Raw genomic sequence first — 17561 nt, forward strand, 5'->3', positions numbered from 1 at the left:
TAATGCATTGTAGTTGTCCTTTCGTGATCGCGATACGCAAAAGGTGAAGCTGTCTCTTTAATTGCCCACTTTGCTTGCGTGCGTGCTTCCCGCTCAGAAATTTTGTTAGCTGACTTTCTGAGACGGGGCTTTAGGTAACGTAAAAATAAGTGTCCATTTTTAATCATCATGGACATAAGAAAATGGCTCAAGAACGCACAAAACACAGAAGTTTAGCCCGAACCTCGCGTCATTTTAATGACGTTTCTCCAACATAATGTTCTCCAACATAAATGCTTTCAAGTCTGGATTCGCAAGCCGTTTGAAGGAAGGTTACAGTACTGAATATATTTGGATTAGCTTCTTCCTCCTCCTCCGAATCACAACCTGTAAGTATTATTATTAATAATTGTAGCATGCTCAATAAGTATTTTGTGTAACGTTATGTGTGTTGTGTAACGTTAAGCTAGCGCAGCTTCTTGGTCTTTTGCTGTCAATTGTTTTGAACTGCTTGTCGTTGTTATTGGAGTTGTCATAAAGAATATAGCAGCAATACCTTGGTGTAATAACGTTACTGCAGCAGTGCTTTATCAATATGTTTATGCATAACGCTAACAATGAATGACTGATTGGGTGTTGATGTGTTGTCATGGTTGTCATATTGTACAGACCCGGCAGTCAGCGCTAGTGCATTATGGGTAATTGTTTGTTGGGAGTTGATTTATGCGTTATTACAGCAATATGGTTGGGGTTTGTGTTAGTAAAGTTACGTGTGTTTATGTTCAAGTTAGGTTGGATGTTCTTGGTACATTTTCTGCCTTGTTATGTAAAAATGTGTCTCTCACCGTCATGGAGAGAGACGTGTGTAAGGCAGTGACTTTTGGCCATTCTAGGCGTGTTTAATTGAAGTTGAAGCCGGTTACAACAAGGGTATCACCACAGTGCAAGTAGGCTATGTGTGGCATGTTTTAATGTTTTGCAAAGTGAAGATTGCTGCTTGTTTACATGCTATTCTATAATTTACTGCCAGATCGTATATTGTTTAACATAACAGCAATGACAGTAGTATTGTTGTATACAACATCCCCAATTTTGAGATACTATGTTTCAGACTGATGACTGAGCTATTTCCTACGATTATGTAAGCAGCACCCTCACTATATTCAGAAGCACCCTCAGTGATTTGGTTCTAGAACCGGGCCTGACTGGACCCCAAACTAAAGTGTCTGTTACACGTTAAATCTACTTAGTATAATAATTTATGCATAAATGCATGCAACTAATCCTAAATCAAACCCTAATCTTAACCTTAATTGTATAGTTATTACATGTTAATTAATGTTATTAATCAGTACTTAAATGTATAATTACACTGTAACAAGGGCACCTTAAAATAAAGTGTAAACAATGTCTCAAAGTGACATGTTACTAGTGTTGGTTTTTATTACATTTTTATCGTAATTTAAGGGGTTATTCAATAATGCCATGACTTAGATGTACATTTCACACATATTTGATCTCTATTAAAACCTAAAGGATACTCGAGTGAAATAATTTGATTTGCAATTATGGCATATCTTCAATTAAAATGTGGGCAATTAAATATGTAAATATTAATATGCCTGTATACCAGTCATAGAATAAGTTCTTAAGGAGGGCATCTTCCCCCACCTCACCCTTATCATATCAGAGATTACTGGCACTGAATATTCCTGTCAAAACAAGCGGATGAAACTTGAATTTATGCGTTCAGTTACCAAATCATCAGGTCTTTCCCAAATAGTATTGTATTTGTTCACCGTGACAGACTACAACAATGCCAGGATTTAAGGGTTTTGAACTACATGCTTTTCCTGTATACATGGAAATTTCCACTAAAACTTTTCCACCTATACATAGAAACAAACAAAGGCTGTTTTGAACGGAAATGATTTTGTTATTAGATGTTTCATGAGTGAAAGCTGGCTATTATTTAAAGTCTGAACAGACATGACTTCATCTGCTTTTGAAACGTATCCTTCCTGTTTTCTTTAATCTTTGAGAATGCTCAGCCTGGCCGATCTCGAATGTCAGAGAAGTCCCCTCGAGGTTATCTATGATGTCATCTGTGATGGGCTCTGATATTTACAAGCTCTTCAAATGACTGTGCCGCGGGAGGGAGATGCCACAAGGCCAGCATCAATCTCTCATGCACACATGTGCAGGGAAACGGGGGGAGAGGACTGTTATTTACCAAAAACAAACATTTACCAGACTTTAACACCTTTAGAAAGTTTACAAGAAACCGGTTGAAAAAAAAGCATTAGCTGCAAGTTTTACAACTACAATCAAAAACAGATAAATGAAAACTGGGAAGAACATAAAACACAGCATCCCTATTTTTTGAGTCAGATGTAAATTCCCTCAAAAAAAGTGAAACGTTGTTTTCTTTTGCTGCACTGCTGCAATCAGTCATTTTGTTGCTATAAATATGTCATATAAAGTGTTTAATGACAGATTGACAGTAAGCTGCTTCAAGCAGAATAAGAAGATAAATATTTAATAGTATGTCATGTATCACCAGTGGTTTATATTTTAACTTCAGACACTTTTGTGTATCAGGTTTATTTTTTAAAAACAACAGCTTATAAACAAATGCTTTTTTTTTTGGATCATATCTTAATTTTGCTAATTTTTACAATCTTTTTTTGATAAATGTGGTCTTTATTCCAGACCCAGACTTTAAATTTTAAACTATGAAAGACAATTATAAAAAATGTTAATTGTATTGTAATTCAAAATGTATTGTAAAAATGATTTGACAGCCCAAAGGTTGCCTCAAGCTGGCACTGCTGGTCTCCTGTCGGCAACGGCATGCGTCCTGTCAGCCAAAGCTGGGCCATGTGTGGCAATGATGGCACAGCTTGGATGATGACAAACGATATGAGGGCCGATTGTTGGTGGAAAGTGTGTGGCTCAGATCAGGCTTGTCACCATTTTAAATTTATGTATATTTTTAAAAGGATTCAAAGAGTATTTCTTGTTAGAAAGAGACATTTTAGCAAATGTGTTGATAATAAGTGATAATTAAATGCATAAGAATAATTAAGTGCAGTTTTTAAGGCAGTGACTGATTTACTTAATTTTAACATTTCATTCAAAGAACTCAAAGACTGAAATATCTTAAAATGAATTTAACCATTGTCATACAGTATTTATTTTGTTTGCTGTGAGACATATAAGGAATTTTATGAATATGCTGTGGCTCGAAAAATGATCATAACATTTTATTTGTCTGCTGTAATCCAAATCTTCGTAATCCATGTGATTGCTTGGTGTGAGAAATAGACCTTAATTTATTCAACAATCTTCATCCCGCACTCAGTAAAAATAAAAAAAATTGCTGCCTCAAGTTTTACAGCAGTGATATCAATTGCTTATTGGCTGCGTCCAAAATCGCATACTATCTTGAGTAGGTAAGCAATTATTTGTGACCGCAAAAAAAATAGGTTCTATATGGTATGGTTGTGTGTAGTATGAATGCAACAGACGTACTACACGTGACCTGCAGCGTCAGTATAGCGTCATTAGCTCTCATGTCCTTCGTCACCGATTGCAACATCTGTGTTTCGGGTGGTTGTGCATGAAGTGTAAATAAGGCTCAGGTGTGCCTCAGTTTTCGGGGGGTTTGGTAAAAGACTTGTGTTGAAATGGTTTACTTAAATCTGTGAATCGGTACCAATATTAAAACTTGTTCTGGCCCAGTTCAGGGCTGCTTATTGGTTATTAATTGGCTGAGACTTGGGCAAGTTATGGCCCATGGGTGGCCCTTGTCTTTAATCCAGAACAGATCTGGGCCAGCTGAGGACCGTAATTCATTGCTGTAAGTGGGCCGAGCGAAAGCTGGTTGTGTGGACCAGTGTTGGGCAAGAGAAAAAATGCAACAACAGTGGTGTTATTTCCACTACAATTAACAGTTTTGCCACTAATGAAGTTTTATCAAAATTTAAGTGTAGTTGTTCTCCAAAGAGGCATGTTTCAAGAAAGAGCTTGTTTGTAATTAAATTTTTGTAATTGTTTTATACTTTGTTTTATAATCTTAGATTATATGTGCTGGGCTGTATGTAAAGCACTTTAGCCAACGTGTGTTGTTTTTAAATGTGCTATATAAATAAATGTGATTGATGTAACATGATTTGTGATGTCTGATGAAGACAATCATATTGAAATTTTATCAAATTATGCAAAAAGTGTGCTCAGGGCAATGTCTACCTAGTTACACACATCTTTATCCATGTTAATGTCAAATTAATCTGAACCTACTAAAAGTAGAACTATTAATTGATAGCATCCAGACTAGCACATTGACTAAATACATTTGCCTGACTTTAACCTAAATCTATACACAGAGCAACTTATAGAGCTTGCTTATAAAGTGAGATGGGCCAACCCACACACTGACATAAAACACTGTCTGGAATATACTGTAAAACAATACAGAAACCTTCTGCTGCATGTGCAAGCACTTGCAGGCACATAAGGCTCTTGGAGGATGTCGGGGCTTCATCGGGTTTCAGGAGCAGGTACATAATTGGACCACAGGCCTTAACTGAGTCAGATGGGGAAGTCCCAATCGCGGCATGGCTCGAGAACGGTGCCTCAGAGGGGAGCGATAGCATAACAGCCCCTTCCATCACCATCGGCACCATCAGTTATCACTGAGCTAAAAAAAACACCCACTCATTTTTGGAAAGACAAACTGGTTCCCAACACCTACAACCCCCCTGTGAAAGATGGGGGCCTCCCCTATGTGCCGAAAATGGAGGGATCCTTTTCAAGTGTGCATCTTTACAGAGAGTGAGAGTTCCATCATCTTGAATGTCTGTTTCATTATGTACACTGAAAAAGAAAATGTATTTTTGTCTCTTTTTTATTTGTTTATTTTTATTACTTGACTAACAATTTAAACTCCTCTATAAATGTTATGTTTTCAAAATAGTTATGCACGGAGACAGAGCCTGGTGATCTTACAAATTCATTTAAATAATACTTTGTATTTATATAGTGCCATTCCAATTCTCAAGGACACTTTACAATCTCAAATCAAAAATAAAATCAGAGCTTAAACCTAATTTATTCTTAAATGAATGCTGAGTTTTTAAGGCAGTGATATAAGTGATGTTACGGAGGGCCTGTTGGAATATAGAATGGCTGATTTGAATTTATTGAAGTCTATGTATAGTTTTAGAAGGAAGAGTTATTGGAAATAAAAATGTAGTCCATCAGTAGGGTTTATTTTGGGAAACATTAATAGGAGGGGGATTTGAGAGTGATGCCAAGTATCGTTGCCAGTAATAGCAGAGACTATGATAATAAATCATAATTTTAAACTTAAACACTATGAAAACTGTTAATGGTAAATTTAATGTTTATTGTATTATTTAAGTGTTGTGTGTTGTTAAGGCACCTTACAAAGAATATAAAATGAAAATATTTTTATAATTAAAAAAAATATATATATACAGTGTATGGCAAAGAAACAGCAGGTAGAAGTGTAGAGGACCAAGGACAGAAACTTGAGGGACACCATGTGAAAGGGGAGTACAGGGAGATTTTAGATTTTAGTCTTCTGAAGAAATAATTCCAATTTGGGTCATTATTAGACATGCTGTCCAAACCTGTATAACATTTTCTTCTGTGGGACACAAAAGAAGACGTTTAGCCTCACATGATTAATAACAACAGAAGTTATTTGAATATGTGCAATTGAGAGCTGTGCCCTAGGCCTAGGACGAGATCAGTGAACACATATTGGTGTTGAGCGCACAAAGTTATTTTAATGGGTACATATAAGTTATAACTAAGTATAGCACACAAGACGGTTGGACTACTTTCATGTTGCTTTTGGGAGATTGCTATCAGTTTATATAAACTTTAAATGAATAGATTATTTGTTCTCTGGCTCTCTCTGATAACATCATAAAGGAGCCTCCGATGTTATTTGTCTGTATTATCACTGACTGTTAGAGTCTTTCATTCCATCATTTTGATGACTGATAACAAGGTTCCTGAAAGTGCAGCATTGATACTGTAATTCATGTGTGGGCAGAGAACCGTTTAAATCCCTGTCATTTCTAAAACTGGCTCAAATTTAATGCTTTTATTACAATCATTTTGTGAAAAACATTGGTCTTTTCTTATGTCTATAACCATCAATGGCATGCAATTTACAGAAAATATATCCGTTTCAGATTCAGATGGAGTCTTTCTACATTCAGTGGCAGTGATCTTATTCATACTGAAGCATTAAATGTAGCTTTTTTTATGATTTTGCCTTATCTGATTAGTAGTAGGAGGACAGGGTATTCACTGACCTTTATTTTCACAGGGAAAAAAAAAACTTTAACAGGACACAGAGAAACAACCCACACTTGATGAGATACAGGAAATGACATCATAATATAAAGCCTTTAAAACCTGATTACTAAGGGGGGCATATGAGGTGGAATTTAGGCCAAGCCAGACCGATAGCAAGTATGCCTTTGACAGTTCTACTGATACAAGAGATTTGGTTACACTTTAAGTGTCTTTGTTACAAAGTAATAATCCATTTAAATACTGAGTAATAGTAATTAAAAACATGTACTTACTAGGGTTAAGGTTAGGAATAGGGTTTGATACATGTAACTGCATAATTTACTGTTATTAATACAGTAAGTACATGTAACAAGGACAATGTAAATATAGTGTTACCAGATATTTTCTAACAAATGAAGTAATTCTGTGCCACATCTGACCTGGTTTTATTTTAATTGAAAGCTGTGAATTAGAAAAATGTAGGTCACTGAAAAATTGTGAACATGAGCAAATGCTTACATGGTGGTTTGTAATAGTATGTAAACTCATCTCAAGTGGTCGATTACTAGTGGACAACCAAAATACATTGCTCTTTTACATATGCCCAAGGTTTTTTTTTGTTGTTGTTTTTTTTTCTAAGCTTCTTAATGATACTTCATCTTCAGAAAGTTTAGGCCTTGAAGGTTTTTGAAAGACTCATCCTGTCTCACCTAAAAACAAACACTAGCCCCTAATGGACCCTATGCAGTTTGCATAACAAGCATATGAAATGTAAATACCCAGGAGGCTCAGTGGGTAGCACTGTTTCCTCACAACATAAAGGCCCCAGGCTCAGCTTGGAGTTGAGTGTGAATGTGAAAATAAGTGAAGTGACATGAAGGCCAAATATGGTTACTCTGAATTTGTCCACTGCATTTAACCCATCCAAGTAAGTGCACACAGATTAGGAGCAGTACAAACCTACATCTATCTACATAGATAACACATACACGCACACACTGTAAACGTCTGGAGACACACACCCGGAGCAGTGGGCAGCCATTCGTTGTGATTGAGGGTTAGGTGCCTTGCTCAAGGGTACCTCAGTCATTTACTGCCGGTATTGAGAATCGAACCTTAGGGTTACCATCGACCTTCAAATCTCTAACCATTGGGCCACAACTTCCCATACAGTATGTATGTGTGTGTTAACCTGGTGTTGGACTGGATCCCTGTGACACTACATGGGAAAAGCAGGGGACTGGATACCTGTGAAACTACATGGGAAATGACAATTTTTATTGTCATTTGAGATCTAATTTGCTTCTACCTAGTAACAGAAGGGTTTGCATATGAATAACCAATCAAAAATCACCGGGTAATCAGTCCAAACAATAACAGGGTCAAAGGGGCACAGGCAAAAACAGACAAAACCAAGAAAACCGAACAGAAGATCGAAAACCAGGAGAATGCTTGGAATTGCAGTGTGACACTAAACAAGACTTTGAGAATGAGAAAACCAGGCTTATATGGGTTGAGCTAAACAAGATAATGAGACACAGGTGAATGTGATAATGGATGATAAATGGAGTCCTGGCAGTGAATTATGGGAAATGTAGTTTGTGAGGGAATGACAATAGTCTGATATGGAGTGCCCTCTGGTAGCTGGAGTGCTCTCAAGGGCACTCTAGCTGGTGACTGTTACAATGGTATAAGACAATCATTGACATTAAATACACACCTGTGAACCTGACGGTCTAACTGCTCTATGGGCAATTGTGTTGAATTGAATGAATATATTAACAAAATTAAAAAGTTTTATTTCTTTTTCATATTTCAGCATAAGCATATTTCTGCATTCTTGTACATTGATCATTGCATTATTTGGATTGAAGATTGCAAGAACTTTTCTTCTGAACAAAAGCAGTCTAGTTTCAATACATGCATTTCATTATTATGTGTTATACTATATTTAGCCTTAAAGATACAGTTCACCCCGAAAATAAAATTCTATCATCAGTTACTCACCCTCATGTCATTCCAAACCAGTAAGACTTTCTTCTACTGAAAGGGATACTTCAGCATTTAGCACTAAGCTTTGTATCAGTAGAAAACCTGTAGTATTTTCGAATTACCGTGCTTCCCTCCCTCATATCCCCCTGAGACGAGAGATTTATGTATTTTTTGTCTGAAAAAAATCCTCCGATGACGCAAAAATCGTAATTTTGCGTCATCGGAGGATTTTTTGGCCAGAGGCTAGAAACTAGAGCCAGTAGTAGGAGCTAGTTCTGCATGTTTTCAACCCGCCCATAGGGGGTGGGATCTCACTCACAGAATGTAAAAATAGTGTCAGCCATCTTTTTTTGGAAGCTGAACTAACACGCTCTTTTTCTGTGGAGAAAGCTGACTAGTAGGGGTTACCATCCTCTTTTTCCCGGACATGTCCGGCCGTCGAGATCGTCCAAAATGTCCGGGATTTGGCTTTTGCTTTCTACAGTCGCCATTCATTGTTTACATGCACACCTTTTGTTTCAATCTAACTGAATTCATTCCGATTGGTGAATCTGAATTGTAGTGTTTACATAAACGCTAAACAAGTAATCGGTTAATGTGCGTTTTAGCATTGCTAAGAAAATTCCCGCTCCTCCATGAGAGAGAGCCTACGAGACCGGTGCGTCTCACAGGTGTTGCTCATCAGTAATCACGCCACCGGCCTCGCGCTGTTCTCCCGCGCCCCTCGGCCTTGTCCTGCTCGCCACAGTAAACATAATGAATGGCGACTGTAGAACGCAAAAGTCGAATCCCGGGCATTTTGGGCGATCTCGAAATCCCGGGCAGACTCATCACAGAGACTCACGATAAAACAGCGTCTTTTAAAGGGGTAGTTGATTATGATTTCACTTTTCTAACTTTAGTTAGTGTGTAATGTTGCTGTTTGAGCATAAACAACATCTGCAAAGTTCAAAGCAAGGACTTTTAAGGACTACAACAAACAGCTGGTAGGGACTACACAACATTCCTCCTGGGTTAGTGACATCACCAACCCTAAAATGTACATAAACCCCGCCCCCTGAACACGATTTATAGATTATAAAGACAGAATATGCTAATCAATGACTAGAAGATAACTACACATAAGCTACATTAATTCATCAACTAACCATTCAGAAATGTTGTCTACATGTTGTCACTTCTTCTTGAGTCTCTCCATCATTGTCTGACTCCAGTTTGAACATAAAAGGCTAAAAGTTTTTGAAATTTTCAGTGCATGTCTGTGTGAGGTAAAAGGACACAAGCTCTTGAAGCTCCGCCCTCTGTGCTGGGAGCAGCAGCTCATTTGCATTTAAAGGAACAGACACAAAAACGGTGCGTTTTTGCTAACCCTGCTATTTAAAAATATCTGTGGGGTATTTTGAGCTAAAACTTCACATACACACTCTGGGGACATCAGAGACTTATTTTACATCTTGTGTAAAGGGCATTATACCACCCCTTTAAGTTTCGAGTCAACTAGTAGTCTAGCCTAGTTGTTTAACTGCGCGCTCTTACCGGTAGACGTGGCTTGGGAGTGGCCTCGTAGGGCAGCGAAGCAAGTGCATTCTGGGAGTTGTTGTCTTTCATCCACATGAGCCAAAAATAAATTTTCTGGCTTTTCTCAGTCTAGAAGGCTCCAAAATCAAAAATAATCTTACATTTCTACTACATAAATGACCCATTTTAAATACACATTCATCTTTCCAGAGGTGAAGTATCCCTTGAACACAAAATATGTTTTGAAGAATGTTTCTATTGTTCTTGTCCGTATGATTTATTCAGTGGGGACCAAAAAAACATTTGATTATGACTATTCATACAGACAAAAATATAGTCATTTTTTAATATATCTTTCTTTAGTGTTCCACAAAAGAAATTCAGTCATATTTGATTTGAATGACATAAGTAAATTGTGACAGAATTTCCATTGGTGGTTGAACAATCCTTTTAAGGGAGAGCTCATAGAAGCAACCAAATCTTGATACTGTTATTCTTTATCCAGGGTTTACCTTACATAGTTTATCAAGCTTTACCAAGTATCATAAAAACACAACCCAGCCTGATTACCTGAGACATCTTCATCCATATAATGCCTCCGAGAACCACCAGGACACCCACAAGGACCTGGTCATATCTCATTCAAAAGATCCCCCCCGAACTTTAGCGTGACACAATCGATCACAGGACACATTAGAGCCAATGCCATTTCACAAGTAAAGACATAACATTTCTTCTGACGGCAATTTTTTAATGTGTACACATGATCTGCTGGTCCGTTGTATACCGTGCTTGCATTTTAATGCTTAGTTTTTTAAGGGCTTGCATTTTTATAGGCTGAAATTCAACATGGTTGTATATTTAAGCTGTTTATATAAAAACAAACAAAAAAAACAACTATATGTTATTGAAACACTGCTTGTTCTAAAGGCTATCTAGTGGCTATTGAAAACTGCTTGCTTTAAAAGCTGTCAGTTGCTATCGGAAACATGGTTTTTACTTTTAGCCCAGTCGTTATTTGGAACATGGCTTTGTTTTAGGCTTATACCTGGTGTCATTGTCACATGCTGTGCTAAGCTTATCTGGTATCAGCAATATGCTGTAATTTCAGCAACATTGCTATCAGTACTGTATGGTGGTTGCTAGTGCAATGTTATCAAATATATGCATGTTACTTTGGCTTCTAGTATTTTTGCGCATACTGTCCTCAGCAACATGCTGTAGTAATCAAGCGTTGTTTTATGATTATCTGGTTGCATTGGAAAAATAACATGCTGTGTTAAAGTTACCACATGCTTGTGGCTAAAGCTATCTAGATAGGAGTGTGGATTCATGGGAGTCGTTATCTTCACCTCCACAGCCGATGGAATCTGTAGGACAGGAGCACTGTATTCATAGCTTAGCTGCGCACTGCATCTGACTCAGAAATAGAGGGTTTATGCTTCCCCGACCGGACTACACTAGTTTTAATACTAGTCCTATGGTTATACAAACATGCTAGTTGTATCAGTTTTGTTGCCGCTAGTCTGAGCTATTGCTGTAGGGTGTATGCTTCCCCTGCCAAACTACACTAGTTTTAGCAATAGTTCCGTGATTATACAACATGTTTGTCGTATCAGATTTTGCTGCTGCTAGAGGGTGATGGGGTGCTTTCCCCATAAGATAGGATTCATAGTGCTCAACATATGCCGCTAACATCAGAATGTAACCATTCTATCTGCCTCAGTCGTGGTGGGGGGTAGTGTGTAAAAAAAAAAATCATATTTTATTGGTTTCTACACAAGTATAACAAGGTCATTGACAGGTGACAGTGTACGCAGAACACATCAACAAATAACTTGTCTAGTGATTGGAATTTATTCAAACCGACATATTTGTGCCTAAATATATCCAAGTATCAGCATCACGCTTGTTGCATTAAACCATCCAACTGTATTAATGACATGTGTTGCTAATTCTGTGTATACTGGAAGTTTCCACCAGCATTACTTCAGCATTGTGACTTATTTCCAATGAAAAAGAAAATTGAAAAGAAAATCTCCATCTCTCATCTCTAGCTCACAGTCGTCACTCAAAGAAACTGGAACTGGACTGCAGATATACAACAAGCAAGCAGCTGATTCATTGTGATCTCAATTTTCACTTCTTCATTTCAGGCAGCATGTCATTCATTGCAATATGTATGTTTACTGCTAAGCATTTCGGATATTGACAACATTATTGCTATGGCTTATGCGGGTATTGGCAACATACTCGTTTAGGTCATCCAGGTAAGGGCAACATACTTGTTGCTTAAGGCTTTCCGGTATTGTTGGTAACATGCTGTTGCTCAAGCTTGTCAGGTATTTAAAAAAATAAATATAAAAAAATCCAGATTTGCGCTGTCAGTTTGGGTTTGGGGTATATTGGCATATGGTTTTGTTTTGGGGGATTATTGCTGCTCTCCCTGCTCTTATCCATGCTAGGCTGGGCCGGTTGCACCAGCTGTGCGTAAGTTACAACTTAGCCTAGTTTTGACGTAAATGGACACTAAGTTACAACTTATGCACTTCTAAATATTTTTGCGTTGCATCATTAAACTCAGTTGAAGCGTAACTCTACGTATAAACTAAATATTTACGTCAGCCTCCAATCAGGAATAACGGTTGGAATAAAATATCACAGACTGAACTGCATCAATAAGGTCTTTTTTTACCTGACAGACTTAAATTCTTTAGACATATGATAATGCTGACATTTACACTCGCTTACATTTTAAGAGAGAGAACATTATGTGAAAAGATTACTTTGTTAGCGGCTCTTTAACACAAGCCCGTCCTAAACAGCCTGTCGCTGTGTGCATCAGTCCATGTTGTGCATGTCAAATATCAGTCATAATCAATAAACTTGTGTTTTTTGTTTCAATATTTATTTGTTGATCCTTATTAATTTCATTTGAAATACAGTTTCTGAATGTTATTTACATATAAAAAAAACTTTTGTTATTCATGATCAAGTAGGCTATTGTATTTAATGGAAACTTATTTTTACCAGTAGTAACGTGCGGCAAAAGAAGTTAGAATGAAGGATAAACTGAAATTCACGGCATTTCAACACAACTTTTTCTCACGTATTTGAAGGCTGCTATTGGATTATCAAGGCATATTATGTGACTACGCATTACTTTATGGAGAGCTTACGACCTACTAGCAACGTTCTGCCTTACGAACAAATGGTACAACGGAATGAAGTACAGTTAGTTACAAACTAGCTAGTAGTTACTAAGCCTTTAGCCTTTAGTGTGGACTTTACGTTCCAATTTAAGAAAGAACTTACCGCCAATCCAAACTGTATGCTATTTGTCAGTCAGATTCGACGATAGTGGTCCTGACAGAAATCAAGCATAGCATCAGTTCTGGCAGGTCACGTTAGTCAAGCTCGCATCAGCTGACTCTCAGCTGATCCATGTCTACCTGGGAGTATGTCTATGTTCCCACAGCCCTATGTTCCCACAGCCTTATGTTCCCACAGCCCTAACCCTAACTCTAACATACCTAAACCTACCCCTCACAGGAGGGAGACTTGTCTGGGATGTTATTGGGCTACACCCTGTACTACTACAAGCACTAAAACCTACCCTTTGTGGGGGAATTAGACTTGATTGTTTGACATACCTAAAACCTACCCCTCACAGGAGGGAGACTTGTCTGGGATGTAATTGTGCTATCCCTGTACCAGCACAAGCACTAAAACCTACCCTTCATAGGGGACATAGTTAAATGAGAGAACATAGGACTGTGGGAACATAGGGCTGTGGGAACATAGGGCCTAATTTTAAAAAGTTTCAGTAAAACATTTTTTTTTTAGAAATGTGGGAACATAGGGCTGTGGGAAAATAGGGCTGACCCCATCTAGCTATAGGAATATGACGCCCATCACTGTATACATATGAGCTTGTTCAGTATTATCAGCAGCAGTCACATTTCTCAGGAGTGAATTACCCTCCTCCATCCCCAGCTCCTCCTCTCATCAGTCAGGATTTAGCATTCTGATTCCCCTTGAATCAGAATAAATTCTCGAATCAGGTTGTACTTTAAAAATCTTGAATTAATGATATCTGCAGTACATTCATGTTGGTTCTGTTCTGTTTACCCTAAGGGGGATTATTGCTGCTCTCCCTGTTCTTATCCATGTTAGGCTGCATGGATGCGCAGGGAGTTCTTGAGAACAGAACCATACCGCCAATCCAAACTGTATGCTAATTGTCAATCGTAATCGACGATAGTGGTCCTGACAGAAATGAAAATTCTGTCATTAATTACTCACCCTCATGTTGTTCCAAACCCATAAGAGCATCATTCATCTTCGGAACACGAATTAAGATATTTTTGATGAAATCCGAGGGAATAGTTTATATTCCATATAGTATATATATACACAGAATATATACAATAATATACAAGAATATACAAAGTGTTTATTTCATAAATATGAATGTAGCCTATCTCGTAGGCTCGTTCTTGCGCAGTCTTCAAAAACGATGCTGTAAATCTCTTGACAAACTAAAAGACGTAAATTACATTTCTATTTCATGGTTGTACTGAATGTCAGCTTGCTTATTTTGCTCAAGACAAAAGGGGCTATCGCACCAGAGGAACCTTTTCATAGTCCCTAGGACTATTGGCGAAAATACCCGGATGTCGGCGCTTTCGCACACAGGAACTAGGAACTATTTTAGTAACTCTTATGGAGGAACTTATTTAGCTCCTACTTCAGAGTAGGGTCTAAACCAGCACTATAGGAACTATCTGTGACGTTAGTATACATAGATTTACTGGGCGACCATGGTAGGCTGTGACAGCCGTCATTTACCCTGCCATACCTAGCTGATGCAAAGCGTAGGTGGCCCTCTCTTGGCTCTTACCCGGTACGGGTTTTTGGCCCATTCGTTAGTCCGGTTGTTTGATGAGAAAAGATTAAATGTAGTTGCAATAAACGCATTAAGAATCCGTACAACTGCAGCAGCGGAGGACTATTTTTCTAATTTTAGAATTCAAATCTAATATTTAATATTCAAGCTGGTTTCTAATTTTTCTACTTTCAATATTAAATCAAAAAACGACTGAACGAATGATACACAGATTCTCTTGAACCACCACCACGTTTGCGCCAGAAAACTACTGCAGTGCAGCTCTGTAATTGGCCAAAAATCCTCCATTCGACTTTTCTGAAACCCTCTACTCTTCCCTGTGGATGACCTGTGACCTACTTTCAGTACGATCTGAATTTCCACGTTTTGAATTTTAGAAAACTGAATTTGAAGTTCCGAATTTCTTCTTTATCTTGAAGACTTGAATCTGTATTTTAGCAGATTTTTGCAGTTAAACTCAACAACATTCTTCAGAAAAATCCTCCAGGTGATGAGCGAGAAGTTGTTGCAACATTGCTTTGCTTAAATTGAACAGATTCCTGCTCAAGAACAGGCATGTTGAATAATTTTCCTGTGACCACTGGTTGGATAACAAAAAAGTGTGTATTCACCAGTGCATTACTCTTCAGCATAATGGTAATGAAACTTCAACATAACAAAAATTATTTTAAATGACAAACATAACAGAATTACAGGTCTTTCTCTTTTACTAAAAACACATAAAATCATTTTATTCTCCTTTTATTCTCCTTTTATTCTCCCCATTTATTCTCCTTTTCCAGTCCAATGGAAACCTAACCTGGTCCTACCAGACTCTCGTACATTTCATTTGTACAGAGAGTCTGGCTACCCTCCATTGACGAGCATTAACTTCCTTGAAGACGGGTGCTCTGTTGAAGTTTAAAACTATTGGATCTGCCCAGAGCCACTCTGGATCTGCCATAACCAATCGCTAACGTTTGGTCGTGACGTAACCCTACAACTCAAACCAGCGCACAACCTCAACGTCATCATTCTCAGCCACTCCCTCTGTTCGCTGATTGGACCTGTAAAAATTTGGCCAGAGAAAACCCACTATAACCCAATAAATAAAACCCAATATACCGCAACTAAAAATCAAACCCAGACGGAGTACTGAAGGAAAATGAAAATTGAGCGGAAGTACGTAGGAGGGCGGAGCCAGGCTAATGGAAAGCATGCAGGGAACTACAAATCCTCTACCTGATTTTCAAGACAATTTCATTAAGTTGCAGCTTGTTTATTTATTCAAATAAGTTTGATTTGAGTTTAAATTATACACATTATTAAGTTGATGTAATGGTCTACATCAGTGGTTCCCAGCCTTTTTTAGTCTAAGGCCCCCCTCCTCACCAAACCAATACTGCATCCTATGTTCATGAAACGGTTGGGCCGCCGTTCAGTCTGTATTTCACACAGCACAATGAGAAACAGCTTGGGCTGCTCCAAAACAATCAAAGACTAGTTTCGAGAGAGGTGGTACTTTGTTTTAATTCATTTTTTATTAATTTAATTTATCTTTTTTAATTCAACGTATAAATAAAAAAAACAATAAATTGTATTAAAATATTTAAATTAATTTTAAGTTATCTCGCGACCCCCCTGGAGGATCACTGAGGCGCCCTAATGGGCCATGGCCCACAGGTTGAAAACCACTGGTCTACATTATTATGTCAACAGAACTCATCAAAATAATGTTTGTAACTTAAAAGTTTTAATTAAACCAATACATTAAACTAATAAATAAATAAAAAATATTTAAACAGAATAAGGAAAATATACACACATTTACACATCTTCATCCTGTTCTGAAGAACATTGGGTAGTTTAACTGCTCAGGACAAACAAGGGACTCATGAACAACCATAAAAAAACAAAAAAACAAAAACAGTTGTGGATCATCCAGGTAACAAGACAAAATATTAAGTGTATATATAAACTTTTGAACAGGGTCATTTTTATAAATTAAACTTTTTTTGTTGTTTTTTTTTTGTCTTGTGGTCTTATATGTTAACATCTTTTATGTAATATCTTGATCAGGACAGTACTAAATAAAAAAATAACATGCATTTTGTATGATCCCCCTTATTTTGTTAAAATAATTAAAATTTTGCAGATTCTGCTAGATGTAAACTTGACTACGACTGCTTGTCATAATTGCAAAATTATACCCCAATGTGTCATTTCATCATGATGATAAAAATTCCCATGCCCATTTCATAATTTCCATCAAATTCCCATGCCAAAGGTTTCTCATCGAACGCAAAAAGTTATGCTAAAGGCCAACCAGGTGCTTTAAAAAGTCACGCCAAAGGAGTCCTGACTAACGTCGGTATGTGACATCTATATGAGAACAGGAAAGTTGAAACTCTATAAACTCTAATTCGAAGCTGACGCACCCATTATTGCTTAGCAAGCTGTAATTTCAAGCTGTCGTACCAAATTTTAGGCTCCATTTGGGAATTTAACTAGCACCCATAGAATAGCATCAAGGCTTTTCCCACATCCCTCAAAACCGGACGTGTGCGGTCTTTCCCTTTTACTAAAAACTCTTTTTTTTTAAATAATTGTATTCTGTGAACATCAGTAGCATGAGTCGCACTGGAGTTACGTCAAGTCCCCTCTTCGATTGATTGGCTAGAGGAGGAGTTGTCAGTCTAGAACTAGTGGGACAATGGTGACGCTCAAGCCCGTCCTAATTTACATGAAACTCAAACTGCAACATTTGGAAGAGCAAACGTTTGTGAACGTTTTTTTCGGTTTGTGAAATATATTTTTACATGTGTTTTTAAATTTTTGATGCAAGCTT

Source organism: Abramis brama (assembly GCF_963993115.1).
Source record: "Abramis brama genome assembly, chromosome: 18".
NCBI lineage: Eukaryota > Metazoa > Chordata > Actinopteri > Cypriniformes > Leuciscidae > Abramis > Abramis brama.